The 20,985-nt window shown below is 39.6% G+C and overlaps 2 long non-coding RNA genes across 3 annotated transcripts in view; one reads left to right on the top strand and one right to left on the bottom strand.

The window, feature by feature from the left end:
* LOC125616938 overlaps positions 1–8,342 on the top strand; it is a 79,570-nt gene extending 71,228 nt beyond the window's left edge. Inside the window, exon 4 of the long non-coding RNA XR_007347734.1 lies at positions 7,917–8,342. This is a non-coding gene — a long non-coding RNA (uncharacterized LOC125616938). The remainder of the gene's footprint in view (positions 1–7,916) is intronic.
* An 8,849-nt stretch (positions 8,343–17,191) lies between these two features.
* The window catches only part of LOC125616937, a 7,676-nt gene continuing 3,882 nt past the window's right edge, over positions 17,192–20,985 (bottom strand). For both annotated transcript variants that reach the window (XR_007347731.1, XR_007347732.1), the window contains exons 3-4: positions 18,148–18,359; positions 17,192–17,450 (exon numbers count right to left, since the gene is read on the bottom strand). This is a non-coding gene — a long non-coding RNA (uncharacterized LOC125616937). The remainder of the gene's footprint in view (positions 17,451–18,147; positions 18,360–20,985) is intronic.

Below are 20,985 nucleotides of genomic sequence, written 5' to 3'. Positions count from 1 at the left end.
TGTGTGTGCCTCTGTGCATGTGTGTACATGTGTGTAGATGTGTGCATTTGTTCCCATGCAAAGGTGTGTGGCTGTGCACATGCTGTAAGATGGGGGAGAAGTGAAGATTGAATAGGAAGATATGTAAGAAGTTACTTTGCCAATAAATAAAAGACTCTACAGAATTAGAATATTCTAGGACATATTTGTACATATTTGAATGGCTGCCTATTTAACGTTTAAAAAGCTAGCCCACTTTTAGATTGGTGGTTAGGGACACCTGTCAGAAGAGATGATTGATTGCTGCAGTCTGGCTGGGCACAAATCAGAGCCACTGAAGCAGGAACAAACTTTATTTTTGAACTCTACCAGCACACTTCACACAAGCTCCTGGGAAATATGCCTACCGCCACGCGGCTCCTCCAGGAACCAGGAACCGGAAATATTCCCTCCGGAAATCCCTCCTACTGCACTTCCCCAACCAATGGGAACTCTCCGGGAATCCCCAGGAATCCCCAGGAGAACTCCAAAGCAGTGTGAGAACTGCAAAGTAGCGGCTGAGGCAGATAGTAATGCCTCGCCTGTCAATCAATACTATTGGCGAAATGCCAAGGGCCTTTCCGACTCAGCTGTGTCTCTCAGCAATTGATGGATATAAACAACTAACAGAATTGGTTACTTCTCAGTGATGTTCCTGTAATACTTTATATTAATATCATTTTAGATGTTTTTCCCCTACTAATAATATAGGTGTCTGTTTCTCAAGGCCATAAATTCATTAGACCATAAAAAAGGTTTCTTGTGGGAGAAAGCTTATTCTCCTCTCTAATGTCCCCCTCCCCACCCTGTGTGAAAGAAGTCCATCAGGGTAACAATTCTGTGACCTCTCCTCCCCTTGAGATGTATGAAGGGTGAGGATTGAGTGGCTTAGCCGAGAGAACTTTGGATGAGGAACCAGGCTCACATTATTCTATCCCTCTGCTGTCTCTCTGGAAAGGCCTGTCACCAAACACCATGTGTTGATTTTCCCGTGTCCCTCTAAACACAAGCTCTGCAGTTTAGGGAATTAATCAATGTCATTGCAAAGGCAGGGGATATTAAGAAGGAAGTTACAGAGGTGAAATCTGGGGAAGATATGAACATGGAGTTGCTGGATGGATAGAACTGAACTCTGGGCAGGAAACTGGATCCCCGAGGAATATCTCCTTTCAGTTTCTGGCAGCCTATGGTGCTTTGAATCCAGAACAGAATCTGTTTGTCATTTTACCATATAAATATTTATTGAGTATCTATCAAGTACCACACCCTGTTTTCGGCACTGGAGATGTGGCAGTAAACCAAGAGATCAAAAGTTCTAACTCTCCTAGAACTTACCTTACAGAATTGACATTTACTGGGGAGAGAGATAAAAAATAAATACTTTCACACTTTTGATAATTCAAACTGACCTGCCAAGTGGACATTGGTGCCTTGGGAAAAACATAAAGCAAGGAAATGGGGTAGGTGTGCTGAGATGGACCAGGGATTTCAGTTTTAAATAGGGCGGTCAGGAAAGGCATCACTGAGAAGGTGATGTTTGAGTAAAGGCCTGAGGTGGTAAGAGGGTAAGCCATGTCAAAATCTGGGGTAACAGCAAGTGTGGTTTCCATTGGTTTAAGGTTCTGCTTACTTTGCAACCTTCTGGGATCAGTGGTCCTAGAGAATGAGAATCAGCAAAGGAGCTGGGCTCTGTTGATGGGATCCTCATGCATGTAGAAAGGACCCCCGAGTCTTGATAATGGTGGGGGCTTTTTCTTCCTATAGGGAAGTCCCGCACACCCTGTTAGCAGTGAAGCCCTCTGGTTTAGGAGAATAAATCCCTAGGGGATGCTGTGGGGAGAGAGGTCCTTGTCCCCCAGTCCCAAGACTTCTGTCCATATAAAAGGACATCACTAAGTGCAATTCTGCTGGCCTCGTTGGCATCCTCCTCTGACCCAGGGAAAGGAAGTGATTTGTCCAGCCGTAGGTTTGAACAATAGAAGATTTGGACATGTGCACATGGTCTGCCTTTGCTTCTTGCTTCCTCTTAGAATCTGGATTGTGGGTTTTGTGTTCTGAATTATTCTCGGCTATAATGTAAACCTTGCAGCTCTGTTGATTCAGAGCCTCCTGTGGCTGGGTGATAATCCTGCCTAAATCTGGTGGTCAGCGTTACAAAGAAATAATAACTTGAATGTCCTTTATGACCCCTTGGTCTTATTTCTCAATTAGTAAAACATTGGATGGGATGAGAAATGCTAGGTATTTGGGAATTCTTGCGCCCCAAGGTTTTATATCTATCATCCACCCACTCATCTACCTACCTACCTATCTACCTACCTACTTAATATTATCCATGTATTAAGTAGTCAGTGAAGAAACTTGTGAATGGATGACAGTTTTAAAGTGAGCTAGTGCTCTTCGCACTGACCTTGAGAACTCCTGCAACTTTAAAAAGTAAAAAGAGTAATGTAACTTAGATAAGTTTGTGCACTGTTCAAGTGGGGAGGCGACATTAAGAAAAAGAGACCTGGTTGGGTTGGTAGCTCAAAGATAGAACACTCACCTAGCACATGAGAGATTCTGAGTTTGATCCCTGGTACCCACTACCCCCTGACCCACCACACACACAAGAGAAAGAGAAAAAAAGGCGGGGGAAATAAAACAAACAACCTAAGTGACAGTTGTGTAGAATCAGACTTTTTCATATTAAAGGCTGCAGCTTCATATGCACAAATACACCCATCCCATTGCCCTGTTGAGTCTAAGTTTGAAAGAGTGGATCTAACTGAAGCTGTGTGGATTCATTCCTTACATAGCTACCTGGATTCCCCAGGGCAAACTTCACACTCCTGGCTTGGTCTTTAATGTCACTCTGTCCAACTGGCACTCTCAAAACAGGACGTGAGGTTTGGTTCACAATTTATGTCCTTGGGAGGGGAGACAGAAAGGGATAAAGGAGCTGGAAGTTCTAAAAAAAAATGATAGTGGATGTGATCATAAATAAGGAGCATTCTCTAAGTGAGAGTGTGATGGGAAGGTTTGGAACGCTGCAGAGTTTTGAGAGACTGTGGAGAGATGGGAATATTTGAAAGACGTGCTGCTGAGGCCTGTTTGTTACCTTAACACCATCCCAGGGCGTTCTTGGCTTTAGGTTGCTTAGTGACTGCATTTAATTTTTTCCCCCCTCTTCCTACATAGTTACTGATGAGCCTCAGGGCTCGTAATGATGAGAAAATCAAAATCGGAATCATGAGAAAAACAGGTTGTTTTTCTTTTGTATTTGCTAAGCACTAGGCTCATTCCTGTTTGTACACAGAAAGTGTAGCATCAAGAGGTACAAAAACAAGAGATACCATAATCCTCATTTTGGTTCGTTTGAGTAGTTGAATTAGGGTATAATGGGATTTGCTTATATTCAACTCAGTGATAAATGTGACACCCTAAACCAGCGTGGAGCTTCCTTGTGTAAACAAAAGACCAGAGAAATTCTCATTAGGATGAACTGTACTTATTAAACACTATTAAATTTTGAGGTAGATTTAGATTCTTTTCTTTAGATTGTAAAAGCCCTTTACTTTTGCCTCTTTTCTGTTCCATTATCTGTTGAATTCAATGCCACAGACACAAAAGTGCTCAATAAATAAACCCAGATTATGACAGAGCTGGCTATAAAAGCAAAATGGTACTCAAAATTGCCCAAGTAAGTTGGTTATAGTTAGATTTTTTTTTTTAAAAGGCCATAGTGGCATCATTCAGTAGAATCCCCAGCTTCCCTTAAATGATGACAAAAAGTAGCCAGTGCTGTCTTTGTAATGCCTGTGAGTGTCTAGAATCAAAATGAATTAGGAGATGAGGTCCAGGAGACTCAGTGGAAAGCTTTGTCATGATTGGATCGAGGGTAGCATAATTCTAAAACTTTTCCATGAAGAATCATATATAATCATATGATAAGCTTTTCTACCCTTCTCAGAAAGGGCACAGGTAAACCTGCATTAACTTGTTGTGTGAAATAACAAATTACCTTGTCCCATGTGGCCCATTGTAACTGACTTGGTGGGCTTTGCCAATGTCCCTTCCCTGAGAGTTGAACTTGAAAGTTTCATGAATGATGGCTGATCTGAGACTCGTCACAACATTCCTTATGTAGAGTCAGTAACCCATAAAACCTCATCCCTTTAAAAAATGACCAGTTTTGAACAGATTTGTGAGAAAGTGTCCTTTATTTCTGTAAAATCATATTACTGTGCATAGGGAGGGAGTTAGAAGAGAAACCATCCTGAAATATTAGAATCGCCATCTTTTTTGAAGGTTCCAACTAGAAATAATTATACCTCCCATACTTAGGGACTCTTTGTTTTTGTAGAAATTTCATTTACACAGAAGAGGAAACCAGGTAGGATTTTTCCAAGTTGTGCTCAGGGATTGCTTGATGATGCCTCCAAAAGGCAGGAGCTTGGTTTATCGGCAGTTTATGGCTGGATTTTCATAGCAAGCATAAAAGAGATGAAGCAGCAAATGATTTATGAGTGTGCCTGATGGGTGGAGGATGGGAGGGAGGTTAGGTTCTCTAGCAATCTGCAAACCCACCTGCCCGTACAAAACCATTTCTCTGTGTGCGGGGAACGACCATATATATCTTTATTTTTAGTATTTTCAGATTCTGGCCTCCTTTATTGATTCACTTTTACCCCTAATCAGAATGTTTCTTGCAATTCTTCTGTCCTTGGATGTGCTTTGAAAACCAATTGAGAGTGAGAGAAAAATGAGTAAATGCTTCAATTACCAACAGTACATCAGCTCCACCCTCTCCACTCTTTGAAAAGAAATTTCACTTCTTAAATTCTCATCAGGTTATCTAGAGTCCTCTTAATACTTGGAGACCAGCCCTGGGCCTGTGTGGCATGCTTTAGCTCTTCCCATTACCTTTCACAATGATGCTTCTTTGTCCCTCAAACTCCATCGTATGCAAATTTATGCTAATGACTATGCACAATGCAAATATTTCAATTTGGTATTTATAATAGAGAAACCACTGACCAGCAGACCTGAAATTGAAGCTTAGATCAGCTCTCAACTGTGAGACTTCATGTGCTTTACTTAAGCACCTCTGTAGAACTGGGATCCTAATAACTGTCGTGCAGAACTAGGGTGAAAATTCAGTAGTTGAAAAGCTTGATAGTCTTTGAAACATCACACAGGCATTAGGAATATAGCAGAAAGTGCTCTCTATCTACCCAAATTCTTTCTCCTCTTCTTTGTGCTAATGGAGTTATGTCTGGATCTAATCCAGGACTGTATTTTGCAGCCATCCTTGTGCCTAGGAGTAACCTAGGGAGAAATACATACCATCTTTGTTTAGTTGTCTTGCAGTATGTCTCTGGTCTTGTATTTCAACATCTCCCCTTTCTGATGGACTTGGAGGGTTATTAGCACAATAACTTAGTAGAATGACATTGGAGGCCAAGTATCATCAGCAGTTTCCTGAATTGAATCCTGGGAGGGGGCTGGAGGGATCAGAGCTGTTAGCTGATCTAGAACACCTGCCCTGGGCCAGTGTGTGATAGATAGTGATAGATTTCTATTTCGTTGAGCCTTTGCATTTCCAGGTCTTTTTGTAACAGCAGCTTAGCCTGCCATAACTGATACCAGTATTGTTATTGAGTCCACGTTACTAGAGATTCATAGAGTAATAGAACCGCAAGGAGCCCTAGAGGTCATCTCACAAATAAAAATAACACTTGGAGAGGAAACAATTTTTCTTTGGTCCCAAAACAAATTAGTTACAAAACTAGAATAAAATCCAATTTTCATTTCAAAACTTTGCTTCTCTTTGGAGTAATACACATATGGAATCTAATACCTAAGAGATGGTCCATTGCAGAACATATGGATAGATTCAGACAGTGCCCATGTAAAGTTTTCATAACCCCTTGTAGAAATGGCAAATTAGAGGGGTAGATGGAATTTTACCTAAGCTTTTGCACCAGGACCTTGCAAAACATAAACTTTGGGGCTTCTTTTATCAGCTGACCCTCCAAGTGCCAGAGGAAATACCAGAATTGCTTCTGGTTCTGTGTGAGCAGGGACTTTGGGGAACACGGCCAACCTGACAGTGGTGCTGGGTGTGTTTTAGCCACAGCCACCCACCGAGAGCTGCTGTGCTCAAAAAGATGCATCTAAGATGGCTTCTCTAAACATAACCTAACTAGAGAGAGATAAGATTATGTTTTTAGCATTTGAACCAGAACACGCTCACTCTGCTTTAAAAGGTCTTGTGGGACTGAAAAAGCCCAGGGAAACAGGAGTTGCTGTTCTCATTAAAGGAGAGAAGTATTTTTATTCATTGTTTTTATTCACATCAGTTAATTTAACATGCCTTGAAGGGTCCTCTTCCAGGGTAGCAGTATTAAAGTAGCAGCTTACTCACTGATTATAAACAAACATTAGTCAAGTTTACTTACGAAAGTTGGTGCGTGGATAAAAACAAAAGCATTACCTCCTACCTGACAGATGGGATATGTCCCAAAGGTCTCTTCCGGCCTGGTGACAATATGCCATGTGAGAAACTTAGAACAGAATCCAAACTCTTTAACTGTGACTTGCAAATCTCTCGATGAGCTGGTCTGTACCTACTTCTCTCTGGTCTCAGGGGCTTCTGTCTTTGGCTTGCAGCTGCGATGCCCCGCCTGGTCTTTCTGTTCTGCCACCACGTAACAGGTTGCTGTTTCATGCTGGAGGGTTTCGTAGGTATCATTCACATGCCCACCTATTTGTCTTCTTGGATCTCAACTTTAAATATCAACTCTTTAGAGATGTCTTCCCTGACCAGCTACCTTCCCATCATCAATACAGATTACCAACTTAGTTATACATCTGCTTATTTCTTTTCAGCTGGACATTAGTTTCATCTACTAGACAGTGACTTAACTAGCTGATGACTCATTTTGACCATAAAAAGGGCAAAGTTCAATTTAGGGATAGTCTATAGCTCCATATCAAGGCTGAGCCATAGCTCAGGTTGGGAGAAACTGAAACCAAGAGACTAGAAATGCAGAGTAGGACTAGTGACCTGGATAGCATTACTTTGGTGTAGCAGACAAAATGGGGTGGACTCCCAAACAGAGGTCAATCTAGCATGGAGAGTTGAATAAAAAGACCAAGAAGGTCAAGGGCCTGAGAAGAAGCCAGTGAAGGTGAAGCAGGGAAAGAGGCAACTTCTCAGAAGGGCTGACGGAGCTCATCCACGTCCAGCTCTTCAGTGAGCATCTCCACACTTCCTGGATAGCCATGCCCAAGACCATTCCCCACAACTCTGAGGGACCAGGGTGATTAGAGTGTATCTTGGTCCCCTCTTGGGCTCGTGACTTTACCTCCCTCTGAAAGTGGTGCTCGTGTTCCTTGGGTCAGACAGCTGGAGAAGGGTTCTTTCCTCTCTTTTTACTCCTCCTTCGACCAGTTCTTAACTCTGCACAAATCCCAGTAGCAAGATGCTTTGCTACACAGCCCTGCTAGCTGGCTTCCCTAAGAGCAGTTTTGCACCTTTGATCTAGAAGCTGTTTATAAACCTTGAGCGGCCCTTCTACTTTCCCCAGATTCTCATAACCCTATGCCCCATTCATACATCAAAACCCTCTTCAAGTTTTGCTTCTTTTCACAAAAATGCCCCCTTGCCTTCTAGAAGGGTAACCCAGGAATCCTCCTGGTTTGTAGACTGCCCTCTAGTGCAGAATATTCTCTTCAGGCTCTGCCTTTCTGTTGTTATAGTAACAGCAGATGTGCCTTCTGGAATGTTATGTTTCCTGAGAACAATGTTGGGAGGATCATAAGAGATATTTACTTGGTCCCAGCTCCATTTCAGATTTAAAATAAAAAATCCTGCACCCAGAACTGTATTTATTTTCCTGATTTCTCGACAGGGCGACAGAACAAAATCTTGGGAAGAAGGACATGCCTCATGATGGAATCTGATCTCTAGCATGTTCTACTTTACTGAAGAAAACATACTGCTAATAATTTAACTGCACTTCGATTATCAGGATAAGTTGTGCAATAAAATATGCAGATAGAATGGAAACTTCATAAGTGACAAATGATAAATGATATAAAGCAGTGGATAATTTTACTTAGCTTCGATTTTAATGTTTGTCAAATGAACGAAGCAATGTATTTATATGCAGAAAGCCACATTATCATAAATATATTTGCTAAAACAGGAAGAATAAATTGCGGTTAAATTTAGTAACATCTGATGTTATGCGTGAATGTTTATTTGTGATTAAATGTGAACAATTGCTCCTTTAAGGTAAAGGTCTGCGTATATGTGATTAATCAAATTGAAATGAAAGTACAAACAGCTCATGCCATGCCTAGTTATCAGAATGATTGATTTTAGTCTGTGCTTCTAGGTGAAAAAATATCTGTTAATAACCCCAGCAGCCAAACCCCTGATGTCCCTGATAGCTCAATGATTTGTGCACATTCTGCATTATTGGGCTCATTTGCAGGTATAGGGTCTACACAATGATCCATTGGATCACAAAATTATAACACGAGAAAAGTGACATCCAGATTTATGCAAGAGTTATGACTGCAAAGTGCATTTCATCAGTAAGAAGTTTAAAATTGCTGCTGTTGTAGCTGTCACCGGCATGTTATTTTCTTTGGTTTGTGTGTAGGCAAGACTGTCAAGGTTTTATCACACAAACTGGTGTTTTTGTGTGCCGTAGCTCCCTGCCTGCTGGTGACAGCCAGCCTGCGATCCGAGTTGTTATTAAGTCTTCAACTTTAAGATAGTACTTTACCAACTTGGTTGAATTACACTTGATCATAAATACCTTAATGTTTTACTGGGTATAAAAGGTGTAGAACAAAACAGAGAAACAGCTCCACAGTGAGTATTGGTGGATTGCAGATGGTGACTGTTACTTGTCATTGCTGTAAAGAAAAGTGGTGTCAGACTCAGAGTTCTCAGCTAAGGGTGCTCTTGAAATGAAGCACCAGGTTTTGCAGAAGACCTTGCATAAAGAATTTGGTCATCTTCTCCGTCCTGTCACCCATCATTTTCCAGGCTTAGCCACTATATCATCCAATTGTCAAACACGTTGGCCCCGCTCCCTCTGCCAAGGAAATTTGTTCTCTTTTAGAGTTACCAGAAATTTGTCTCCGGATGCATGTCGATCCAAAACGTCTAAGGGAATTTATTTGGTACCAACTCTTTCAGATTAGGGTTTTTTTTTCCCCCTTGTACCCACAGTTGTGTTTTGTTCCTTGCTCTAAAGAAACCAGGAGAAATGGACAGAGTCATAATGACAAATCGTGGCAGGAAAGCAGTGGATGTCTTTGATATGATGAAATATCATACCAAAGGCATTTTACCTTTGTGGAAAGAAATGTAATGCTAATAATTTTCCTGTACTTTGATCATTAGGTTATATTAGGAGGTAAAGTATAGTGGATGAATATAAGGAAAATGTCAAATGTTGCAAAGAATAGTATAGCTAAACCACAATGGATTCATTTATTTAACTTGCATTGTAATACTTATTAAATGAATGAAGGAATGTATTCAGAAATCCTTCCTTAGAAGGCTCTTTGCAGTTTTGTCTGGCCCGCCATAGGCACTCTGTAAATAGGAGCCATTGTTATTGCTATTATTCCTATTATAAGCAAGAAAGGAATGTAGTTATAATATGCATATTTATCTGGTGAATAGCTGATAATGTGAGCCAGAGCAACACCACAAGTGTAAAATGAGCATTCTTGAAGAAACTCATGACCAAGGGGCCAAACTTCCCAGAGACTTGGCTTTTTAATAGTTGAAGCCAATCCTGACCTGAATCTCTGGGGCTACATTATCCAATGCAGTAGCCAATAGCCACACGTGGTATTAACATTTGAATTAATTAAAATTCAATAAAAATAAAGATTCAGTTGCTTTCTCTTAAGAGCCACATTCCAAAGTGCTCATTAGTCACATATGGCAAGTGGCTACCATATTGGACAACCAGAGAACGTTTCTATGAGAAAGAGTTGCATTGGGCAGCACCACTCTTAGTTAAACCCTGCAAAGATCTTAGAATTTGGAATCTAAAAGTCTACAAAATATAGGGAAAAAAATGTAATTAAGTGAGCACCACAGGTGTTTGTGGAAAACATTAGTAAGGAATCAAAGAAGGACAAATTGTGCCCTCAAAAGCATTTAACAATCTTTGTTTCTCTTGAGTGATTGTAACGGTTGGTAGAAATTGATAGGTTAACTGGGAGGATCAGCAGTTACCTTTCAGTATAACTGTCTATGCTACTGAGGGATTTGGGAGGAAACTGTGGCAAAATTGGGACTGGAGTTCAGGTGACATGGGCACATGGCCCAGTACTCTGTCCTCCATGCCACCTCCCTCCCAGCTCCCAGGATCACTTTTATCCAGCATGGTATGTAGTCTAAGAGGAACGATAAGATTGTCATTTGAGGTTCCTGCCAGTACTATGGTCCTATGGCGGAGGCCATGGAGTCCTAAGGAATAACAATAGGAGGGAGAACAAAATCCATAGCAAACCCAGGTCCAAGGGAAAAGTAAATGGTGGCAGAATGATCCTGGAATTATAAACATTACCTTTAAAAAGTGGCTTTTTCAAACACAATGTGATTGGGTGCTTTCTCTAACACATCTGAATTTAGTCATGCATAGAAGGTAAGTAGACTCATTCCTGGTTACTCATTTTTATGAGTAAATTCTCCATTATCCATCATATCATCATGAATTGTGTTACATTTATTAATGATACTTGATTAATCACAAGAGAGACAAGAGCTAATGTCTTCCTTGGTCTCGACAATTGCTAGGAATGCAACTGATGGCACTGCTTTCAGACTTTACTGGAATATGTGTGATAGTACATTGGCATTCTGTCACAGAGACAATGTGAAACTATAGGTGACTTTGAAGACGTTTTTTCTCCGTGAAAGCTTCTCAACTTTCTTCATCTCTCTCTCTCTTTTTTCCCTAACAATTTAAGTCATTTTTGTTAGGGAAAGTTCTACAACACTGGCCTTGAAAGATTATTGTACATGTAACCTCCCAGGGAATTTGAATGCGGTAAAATTTGCTGAACTTCACTGAAATGAAAACTGAAACTGTCACTTATTGGAGACGGAAGTGGATCGTAAAACATTGTCAGCATTTTAAGTCTTGGGTGAAGCTTATAAATATTATTGATTGTTTTTAAATTAGAGAAGTGTCTGTGCATTCCATATCAATTTTAGTTCATTTTTTTAGAACTAAAAAAATATATTAGAATTGTATTGCTGGCATGGACCTCAAATGACAATCTCGTCTTTCCTCCTGGACTATAAGCCACACTGGTTAAATGCAATCCCGGGAGCCAGCTGTAAGCAGGGAGGTGGGATGGAGAACAGAGAGCTGAGCTGTGCACCTGTGTCACCTGTATTCCAGTCCATTTTTAGTTTCCTCCCAAATCACTCAACATCACTGTATCTCAGTTTCCAAACTGACTAAATGAGAAAAAAACGAACAAAACCAATCTCTAGTTCACTTCTTATATAACTAGTTTTCTGTTGCTGCATGACAAGTTTAATACCTGTTTATTAACACAGTTGTATAAGTCAGAAGTTCAGGAAGGCTCCATTAGCTTCTTTTTGGTTAGGGACCCTCAAAATTAAGGTCAAGGTGTTGGCTGTACTGGACTCTTATCTGAACACCCTAAAGAACAATCTATTTCCAAACTCATTTGGGTTACAGGGTTAGGTTCCTGTGATTATGCAAAGGAGGTCCTTAATTTCTTGCTGACTGTGAGCTGGGGGTCATTCTTACCTTCTAGAGACCACCTATATTCCTCATCCCTGGCCCAGGACTCATGTCATTAAATCCAGTGGGTAACTCACTTTTGCTTATCTTGAAGTCAATTGATTAATAACCTAATAACAAATACAAAATACCTATCGCCATGTAACATAATCAGGGGCACTGTATCTCAACATATTCACCATGGAAGGAACTAGGAGTATTGAAGAAAGCCATTTGGTAATTCTACCTAGCTTGCTAACCCTAGAAACCTTTGACTACATCCTCCAAACCCACAGAGAATGCCTTTCTGTGAGGCTCCCTGCTTCCTTCTCCTCTATCTGGAAATCCTTCCCTGGTATCTACTGTTAGGTTCTCTTGCTGCAATTTAAACTCGTTGCTTCCAGTTCTACCTGTATTCTTAAATCAAGTTTTACCACAGTATATTCCTTAGTACCAGGAGACAGTGGTATGTTTCTAGAGCCTGTTGTTCATTTCAATACACAGCCAGAACATTCTCAGTGATGTAGAGGAATCTGACACAGGAGAATGGACATTTGAGATCTAACCAACTCTAGCAGGTGCTCAGGCAGACCCTTGTATAAGAAGGGGCAAGGGCATCTTCCAGGACACTTCCCAGTGAGCTGCAAATGATAGGTAGAGGGTAGAGCAATCCCACTTTCCTCTCCTAGGTGCAGGCTTTGCTCTGTTCAGGACATTTATAGTAAGCAGTCTTTTTAAATAAGGTTGATCTTTCCTGAATCCAGCACCTTTGTGGTGACTTAAAGTGATTTGGGTTGCAATGATTTTTATTCATGATTTCTACTGTACAAATAAATGGAACAAACTCTGAAAGTACAGATGATCCAATAGATGAAAATGAAAATCACTACCTTCCTATCATCTGGAATTCACCTTATATTGGATTGCATATCTTTCTAGATATTGTTCTATGATGTGTGAATAGAACAATTAATTTTAAAAAGTATATTATACATATTTGACAATTTATAGTGGAAGAATTTCATACTAATAAAGATATTTCTATGACATTATTTTAAATGGTTGCCCCTAATATTTGCTTTTGTGGTTATGTGAGTATTTATTCAGACATTTGTGCTAAACATTTGGGTTTTCTTTTTTTCCCATTTTTATAAAAAGCTATAAAATACTAGATATTTTGGCATATGCTAAACTACTTAGGAAAAATTTCTAGGAGTTGCTTAAGCAAACTGAACATTAAAATATTTCATAATCTATTGGCAATGCCTTCTAATTGTATGATGACCATTAGCTAATATGCAATCATACAAAGAACACTGGGTTTGTGGTGAAGACAGGTTGGAGTTCCTCTTTTATCACTTACTAGCTCTATAATTTTGATCAGATAAGTCCCCTGACCCTTGTTGTCATATGTAAAATGGGAATAACAGCATTTATTGCATCCACTTGAAATAGTTATATGCAGGTGAAGAGAGATGACTTACAGGAAAAGGACTTTGAAAATGATAAAGTGATGTCAATATAAGACATCTATTTATCCCTCTTTCTAAATAAGGCCAGTGGTCCTCAGGCAAATAGTCCATCATATCTCATTTAATTTTACCTCTTTTGGAAATTAATTATACTAACATCCCCCAAGAATGCACAGGGGTTTTGATGAGACACCAGCGAGTAAATCATTGGCCTTCATCTTGTTCCCAAGCTGTGTTTCCATCCTGGTGTGCCTGTTTCTTTTCTTGCACAAAAAGTCTGCATCTTGGGAAGTTTAAAAAAGTTTATGACTTGGGAAGTCCCTTTCTTATGGTGACTGTATTTGTTTTGTTTTGTTTTTTTTTCTCTTGTTTGTTTGTTCCCCTTGCTTTTTCAAGTTGGCTATTGGCTAGGTCCCCTGCTGATCTATTATGTTCTCTATGAGGTTGTCTTTATTGGTACTCATAGGTGGCACTTAGCACTCATATGGCACTTTTCATCTTGAAAGCACTTTACAGACATTAGCTAATTAATTTTCACATCACAGCATGATAGGTAGGGAGGGAGCTAATCTAAGCATTTGAGCTATGGCAATGAAAGGTGTGTTACAAGTACAATAAATTATTTTTTATTATCCTTTGGAGGAGGAAGAGATGGTTATGTAATTCATCCCAAACCACAAAAGGCATTTGCATTACAGCCGAAATTCAAGCCTAGTCAGATAAAGTTAGTTGGAGCCCTGGCTCTTGGCTGGTGAAACCTACCTGTCGGCTTCCCATTCCACTTCTCAAAGGAGCAGCATTATTGGTCCCTGAGTCACTGTCTTCCCTCCTTCCCTTTTTGAGTGATGGTACTTACTGAAATGAACCTGATAAGGAGTTTGAAAGGGTTTCAAGGAGGCCTCCAAGCTTATGAGAAGGAAGGGTGGGTGACAGCAGGAAGCAAGGCCCCATACTGGGCAATTATGGTGGGATTCTAATTTGCTTTTGAAATCTTAGACTCTTCTAATTGGCAAAACCATGATATTGTCTTTGCTTGGGCAGTTGGGAACATAGAGAGGGCCACACCCCATTGACCAGACTTTCATAAGCTGTAGGACTAGGGCGCTTAAGAATGGAGAGGAACTTTGCATTAGGCAGAGGGGAGTGAAGAGAGGGGAGGGAGTATGGGGGTAGGAAGGAGAGGAGAATGCATTGGACATTATAACCCTATGTACGTATATGATTACATGACTGGTGTGATTCTACATCATGTACAACCAGAAGAATGAGAAGTCATACTCCATTAATATATGATGTGTCAAAATGCATTCTATTGTCATGTTATAACTAATTATAACAAATTTAAAGAATTATATCTCAAATTTTTTAAAAAAAAAGAGTGGAAAGGGAGTTCAGGAAGCATAAAACCTAGAAATGTTGGCTCTGAATTTTCTTTTCGTCCTCTGGACCTCCCCAGAGCTGACAGGCACAGCCCACCCTTCCCTCCAATTGTGAGTGTGCCAATCAGAATCTCCAAAATTGATTTCAGAAAAGAGAGATTACTCAGTTATGAGGAAAAAATCTCCTTGCTGGACAGTTCCTAGGGGGAACCCAAGACTGGTGGGCTCAGAACTCAAAAGACTTTCTCTCTTCTATGAAATAATGTATATTCTTGTAGGAAAATATATGATTCAATTTTCCCATGTCCTGAAATGTAGTCAAGACTTGCAAAAATAATAATTTAGATTGTAAAACATTTAGACTTTGGAAATCGGCAAAGACTGGGAATGGTGGAGGAGGAAAAGCCGTCAAGAGCAAACCCTGAGGTCGGAGCCACTGGGAAGCAGCTCTTCTCTGACAGTTGGGTTTGTCTGGTCTCTATAATTTCTTATGCCAGTGTGTGTCAATCTGAACACCTAGGCAGATGGCCTAAATAAGAGGGGAGATCTGACATTTAGCTGTTAATTTATTTTACGGTGTGGGCTGTCATGTATTATACATGAGGTAAATAAAAGTGATGGACTAATTATGGAAACGTGCACTGCCTTCCAATTACTCTTGGATTACATGTTTAATATTTTGAAGTATTCCAATTACAGGGAGATTTGTCACTGCAGCGAATTTTATTTGTGGAATTCCAACTTTATCTGCAGGGAGGCTCAGCTGATTTTCTGCTAAGTAAATGGACACCTTAGACTTTCCAGTAGAATGAGGGTTGAGGTGTCTCTGTGTGTGTGTGGGTGGGGGGGTGCAGTTATATCATATTTTAGACTTTTATTTTTGACAACCTATTTCACAGTTGACTGGCCTCCCCCGCCAAATCTGGGAATGTAGACCACTTTGAAATAGTAGATCCACATTTATTGTCATAAAAGGGCAATGCCCTCATTTTTTAAAGATCACTTTTGCTTAATTCAAGATCTGTAACTTGTTTTGGTCTATGAACTTTAACATATTTCTCTCACGAACGATTTGATTTGGAGAGGAATGGATCAACCCTGCAAAATGGTTTAACATTATCCAAATGTCTGGTTAAAAATTATACAGTAATTAAAAACAGAAGCAACCAAGTTCTTTCAAGCTCAGGTTAATGGTAATATAAGGAACAATGCCAAAGTTTGAAAACTAGAGGATTGCTTTACTTTGTGTGTAATGACTTGAAAACACAAAATTTTGTTTTGATTTGGACTTACATTCAATTTATCCTAACTACCTAAATAAGAGACATCTTTCTCAATTTTATTTTATTTTTATAAAGAGAGAGAGAGAGAGAGAGAGAGAATTTTAATATTTATTTTTTAGTTTTCGGTGGACACAACATCTTTGTTTGTATGTGGTGCTGAGGATTGAACCCGGGCCGCACGCATGCCAGGCGAGCATGCTACCGCTTGAGCCACATCCCCAGCCCCTCTCAATTTTATAAAAACAAAATTTTATAAGATGGAAGGTTTTTGTTTGTTATTGCTTTTTAATTCAAGATAATTATTGTCTGAACCAGAAATCACACATTTTATTTTGATCTTTTGCAAAAAGTGAGCTTCATACAGTGAAGTAAATAGCTTTATTATAAAAGAAAATGCAATGTCTTTTATGGTTTTAGCATTATATTCATAAGTGGTGACATTATTTTTATATGCCAAAAATTATATATGCTCATATCTAATCTCATTCCAAAAAAATCATTAGAGACATCTTATGTGAATATATAAACCCAAACAGGCAAATTATAAATGAGTTATTGGTTAGGAACAGAGAAACATATAAATAGAAAATTAAAACTTGGAGAAGAATTTGAACATTTAGAAGAGCTAAAAAATGAGCCACAAGTGGGCTCTGCTTTTCTTGGTATCTGAGTAAAAAAGGAAATAGGATTAATTCTTTAAGAAAAATGACTCACCAGGTACAAACAAACCTGTTCCTTAGGGTAAACAAAGCTTTTTTTCCCTGGTAATTAAGTTGCTTATAATAGTTTATTGCTATAATATAATATTAATATATGAGCATACATTTTTGGAAATATTCTCATTAAAGTTTTTATTATTTTGTGTCTGTTTTTTTCCATCACAAAACTGGAGCATGATCACTTAAAATAACAAACATTTCTTTTTTAAAAAATTTATTTATTTATTCTAATTTGTCATATATGACAGCAGAATGCATTTCAATTCATAGTACACATATACAGCATAATTTTTTATGCCTCTGGTTGTTTACAAAGTAGAGTCATACCATCTATGCCTTCATATGTGTATTTAGGGTAATGATGTCCATCTCATTCCACTGTCTTTCCTACCCCCATGCCTCCTCTCTTCCCCTCCCTCCCTTTGCCCTATCTAAACTTCTTCTATTCCTCCCAGGCTCCCCTCCCCACCATACCCATTATGGATCAGCATCTACATATCAGAGAAAACATTTGGCCTTTGTTTTTTTGATATTGGCTTAATTCACTTAGCACAGTATTCTCCAACTCTATCCATTTACCTGCAAATGCCATGATTTTATTCTCTTTTAATGCTGAGGCATTTCTTATTGCTTTCTGGTATGTGGGTTTTTTTGGTCTGTTCTGGTTTGGCTCTGGTGCTGGATGGTCTAGCATGGTGTCAGCTAGGAATGTTGGACTGGCTGGACTCAACATCTGCATGAGCTCTCATCCTCTAGAAGGCTAAACCAGACTCCTTCCCATGGTGGCAGAAGGTTCCTAGTGGCAAGAGAGACCAAGCTCCAATGAACAAGCACTTTCCAAGTATCTGCTTATATCATGTTTGCTTTTATTCTATTGGCCATTAAGATAATGAATAAGATGCATGGTCAACCAAGATTCAAGGAATATAGAAAGATACTGTCTCTCTTGATGGCAAGAACTAAAAGTCTCATTGCAAGAGAAGGGAGGAATTACCCTGGCTATTTTTGAAACAATCTGTCACAGTCGGGAAACTAGTTTTCTGTTTATCATTCCCCATTGACCATTAAGGATTAGCCTGGAGTGGAGAAGGGTGTTACATCAGCGGCCACCCTCACCTGTTGCCTCTCATGTCTGAATGTACCCTTCCATATGGATGCCCTGTGATAGCCAATGGTGTTCCTTTAAACATTTCTCCTTAGAGTGAGCAGGATCGGAAACTTTCTCAGTAGAGGGCACTGGAGGGACAGTGCAAGAAGAATAAGCTTCCTGAACTTTCTGCAGACCCACAGGTCAGCAATATGGGTGTGAGGATGCTACACAGAGCCTTCCCCATTCAAAGGCCCAGAACATGAACATTCTGTGAGTTAGCAGCCTTGACCGGGTGAGAACCTTTTCTCTGTGTGTTCCATGTGGTAACAAGAACTCTGTGAAACATACAAGCAACTGTGTAGGGCAAATCACACACCGAGCCACCAGCACACCTTGAAAGTACCTGGGTTCCCACTATGCACGCATGGCACTAGCTGCTGATCCTCTGCTCCACAGTCTGCTCCCCACAGCATTGCATGGTGTCCAGCAACACCCACCAGCTCAGGCAGGCTAAGCCAGCAAACTCTTCTGCCATGCCGAGGCTGAAGCACACCTTCCTCCATGAAGTCTGAACCCCTTCCAAGTTCTTCCTTCCTTGGATGCCCCGCCTCAGCCCTAGGGTACCATATAGAGTTTTTCTTTATAATTCATCTTTAATCAGAAAGGACAACCCTTATGTTTAACTTCCCCTGATTAACTTAGTGTGTGAATTCTAGATGGAACTCAAACTGCTACCAACACAATGGATAGAAAACAAAAAAGCTGGAGAAAGGTCTCCCTCATCCTGCTGGGAAAACTCAGGAAGATGAGAAAAAAAAAAAAAAGGAATGATAGGAAGAAGAGAAATGGAAGTAAAGGAAGATAATCATTTCTCATCTCCTTTTCTTCAGGGCAGAAGCCAGAGATCCAGGTTTTGGACACTGAAGATGCCAGTTCCATGTAGAGGAACTAGAACTCTTAGACATGGTTGACTAGAGTCAAGGTATAAACTCTTTGACAATGTCCTGGCAGGTATTTTTATTGTTTTCTTTAAAACGAAAGTAAAAATATGAATATCCTATGAGCCAGGAATTTCAATTCTAGGAATTTACCCAAGAAAAAATGAAAACACATGTCTATGAGAAGACTTATCCAGGAATGTTCAGAGGAGCTTTTCCCTAATAAACATACACTGGAAATAATCCAAGCGACCATCAATTGGAATATTTAAAGAATGTGGTATCTTCATATGTTGAGATGCTGTTCAGTAATAAAAGGGATATATTATTAATACATTATTTTGCAACAGCATGGATCAATCTCACAGACATTTATTCATCCTTTCATCTATCCTTCCATCCATCCATTTATCCATCATATTTGATATCAATATATTTCTACCTAAACACTTAACTAGCTATATTTGTTCATAGTGGTGTGAAAAAAGCCTCATTCAACAAAGTATATAGAGTATTATTCCATATGAATCTCTAGAAAAGTGAAAAGTAATCTATATTGGAAAAAATTCAGACCATTGGTTGCCTCTGGGAGCTGGAGGTAAGAGTTGAGTGGAAGTAGACATGAGCGTTTCCTGGGGTGGTGGTGAAGTTCTAGTGTCTTGATAGAAATTTGGATAGCACAGAGGTATGCATGTGTATGCATTGGTGAACATCCACAATGGTGTATTTTAGATTTGAATATCTCATTGTATATGAGTTATGTAATGCAAGTATAGCTACTCAGTCATAAGTATGATGAACTATTTAGGCAGCAGCATACAGATATCTGAAATTTACTTTGAAATATGTCAAAATAATAAAATATATTGGTGGATTGATAAAGGAGAAGGACAGATGGATATATATGTGATAAAAGAAAAATATTCTTAAATTCGAATGGTAATAACTGAATGTAGCTATGTAAGTATTTACTCTAAAATTCTTCCAACTTTGCTGTATATTTAAAATTTTCTTAAGGAAAATTTTTTTTAAAGTGCCAGTTAGGCATGGGGGAGCTTCTCAGCACTCAGCCTAGAAACATGCTTCCCTGGCCCCTGAGGGGAGACTGTGCACATCAGGAGAAGCCTCTTGCACAACTGTTTCAGCATGACATGGGGTGAGGACACAGGGTAGAGGCATAAAATGGGTGGATAGGGCTCCAAGGCAGAGCTCCTGGTGCCTCAGGCTTTGGTGTGATGTACTTATTATGCAGAAGATTTCAGGTGCCCCAAGATGAGGACTTGGGGGTGCTGAAGGTATCTGTAATTGGCAAAGTTTTGGGGTCAAGGTGAAGAAGTTACATGAGTAGCAAAAGGCCAAAGCTTATAGAGTAAGGGCTAATATGTGGGTATTAGCATGATGTTCAAAGGCAAAGGATTAGACAAATGTCAGGAGTCATCTCTTCATTTACTCATTAATTCAACCAACACTTCTTGAGCAACTACGATGTACTAAAGAGCACTCTAACTTTTGAAGATACAATAGTAGCAGAATAGAATAGAATATTTTGCAACAGCATGGATCAATCTCACAGAGATTGATCATGTCAAGTCTCTATGGTTATAAAAAGCTTATATCCTGGTTGGGTGGAGTGGGGGGTGGGGAGAGGAGGTGGGAGGGAGAGGGAGAAAACAGGAAATATGTCAGATGATTGTAGATGCTATAGAAAACCTAAAGCAAAGGAAGGTGATAAGAAGTATCAGAATAGAGGGGTTAGTATTTTATACTGAGAAGGACTTCCATATAAGGAAGAGACATGAAAGATACATAGGTATAAACCACGTGGCTGTCGTAGGTAGGAACATTCTAGATTAAGGGAATAACTAGAGCAAAGGCCCTGAGGTCAGAGCTTGCAATCCATCTTTTTAGAAGAGCTGGGTGGTCAATTTGACTTGAATCAGCAAGAAATAAAGCAGTAGAACCTGAGATCAGACAGGATGTGGGAGATCAGAGCAGATAGACCCAAGCTTCACTTTGAGTAAAGTAGAAAGGCAATGGAAGATTTTGAGCAGACACATGTATATCAGAAAGAACATTATCTAAAATTTTTAAGGATCATACTGGCTGTGTGCAGAAGAGACTGAGGAGTGAAGGTAGAAGCAGGGAGGTCAGTCAGAGGCCTCTGCATTAATCCAGGCGAGAACTGATGATGGTTTGGACCAGGAGGAAGAGCTGAGAAGTATAGGTCAGGATATATTTGAAGACAGAACCAATAAGTTTTTTTAATATATATATATATTATTTTAATATATATATATATATAT

This window comes from Marmota marmota, unplaced genomic scaffold (assembly GCF_001458135.2).
Source record: "Marmota marmota marmota unplaced genomic scaffold, marMar, whole genome shotgun sequence".
Classification (NCBI taxonomy): Eukaryota; Metazoa; Chordata; class Mammalia; order Rodentia; family Sciuridae; genus Marmota; species Marmota marmota.
This window is presented reverse-complemented; position numbering and strand designations above follow the sequence as displayed.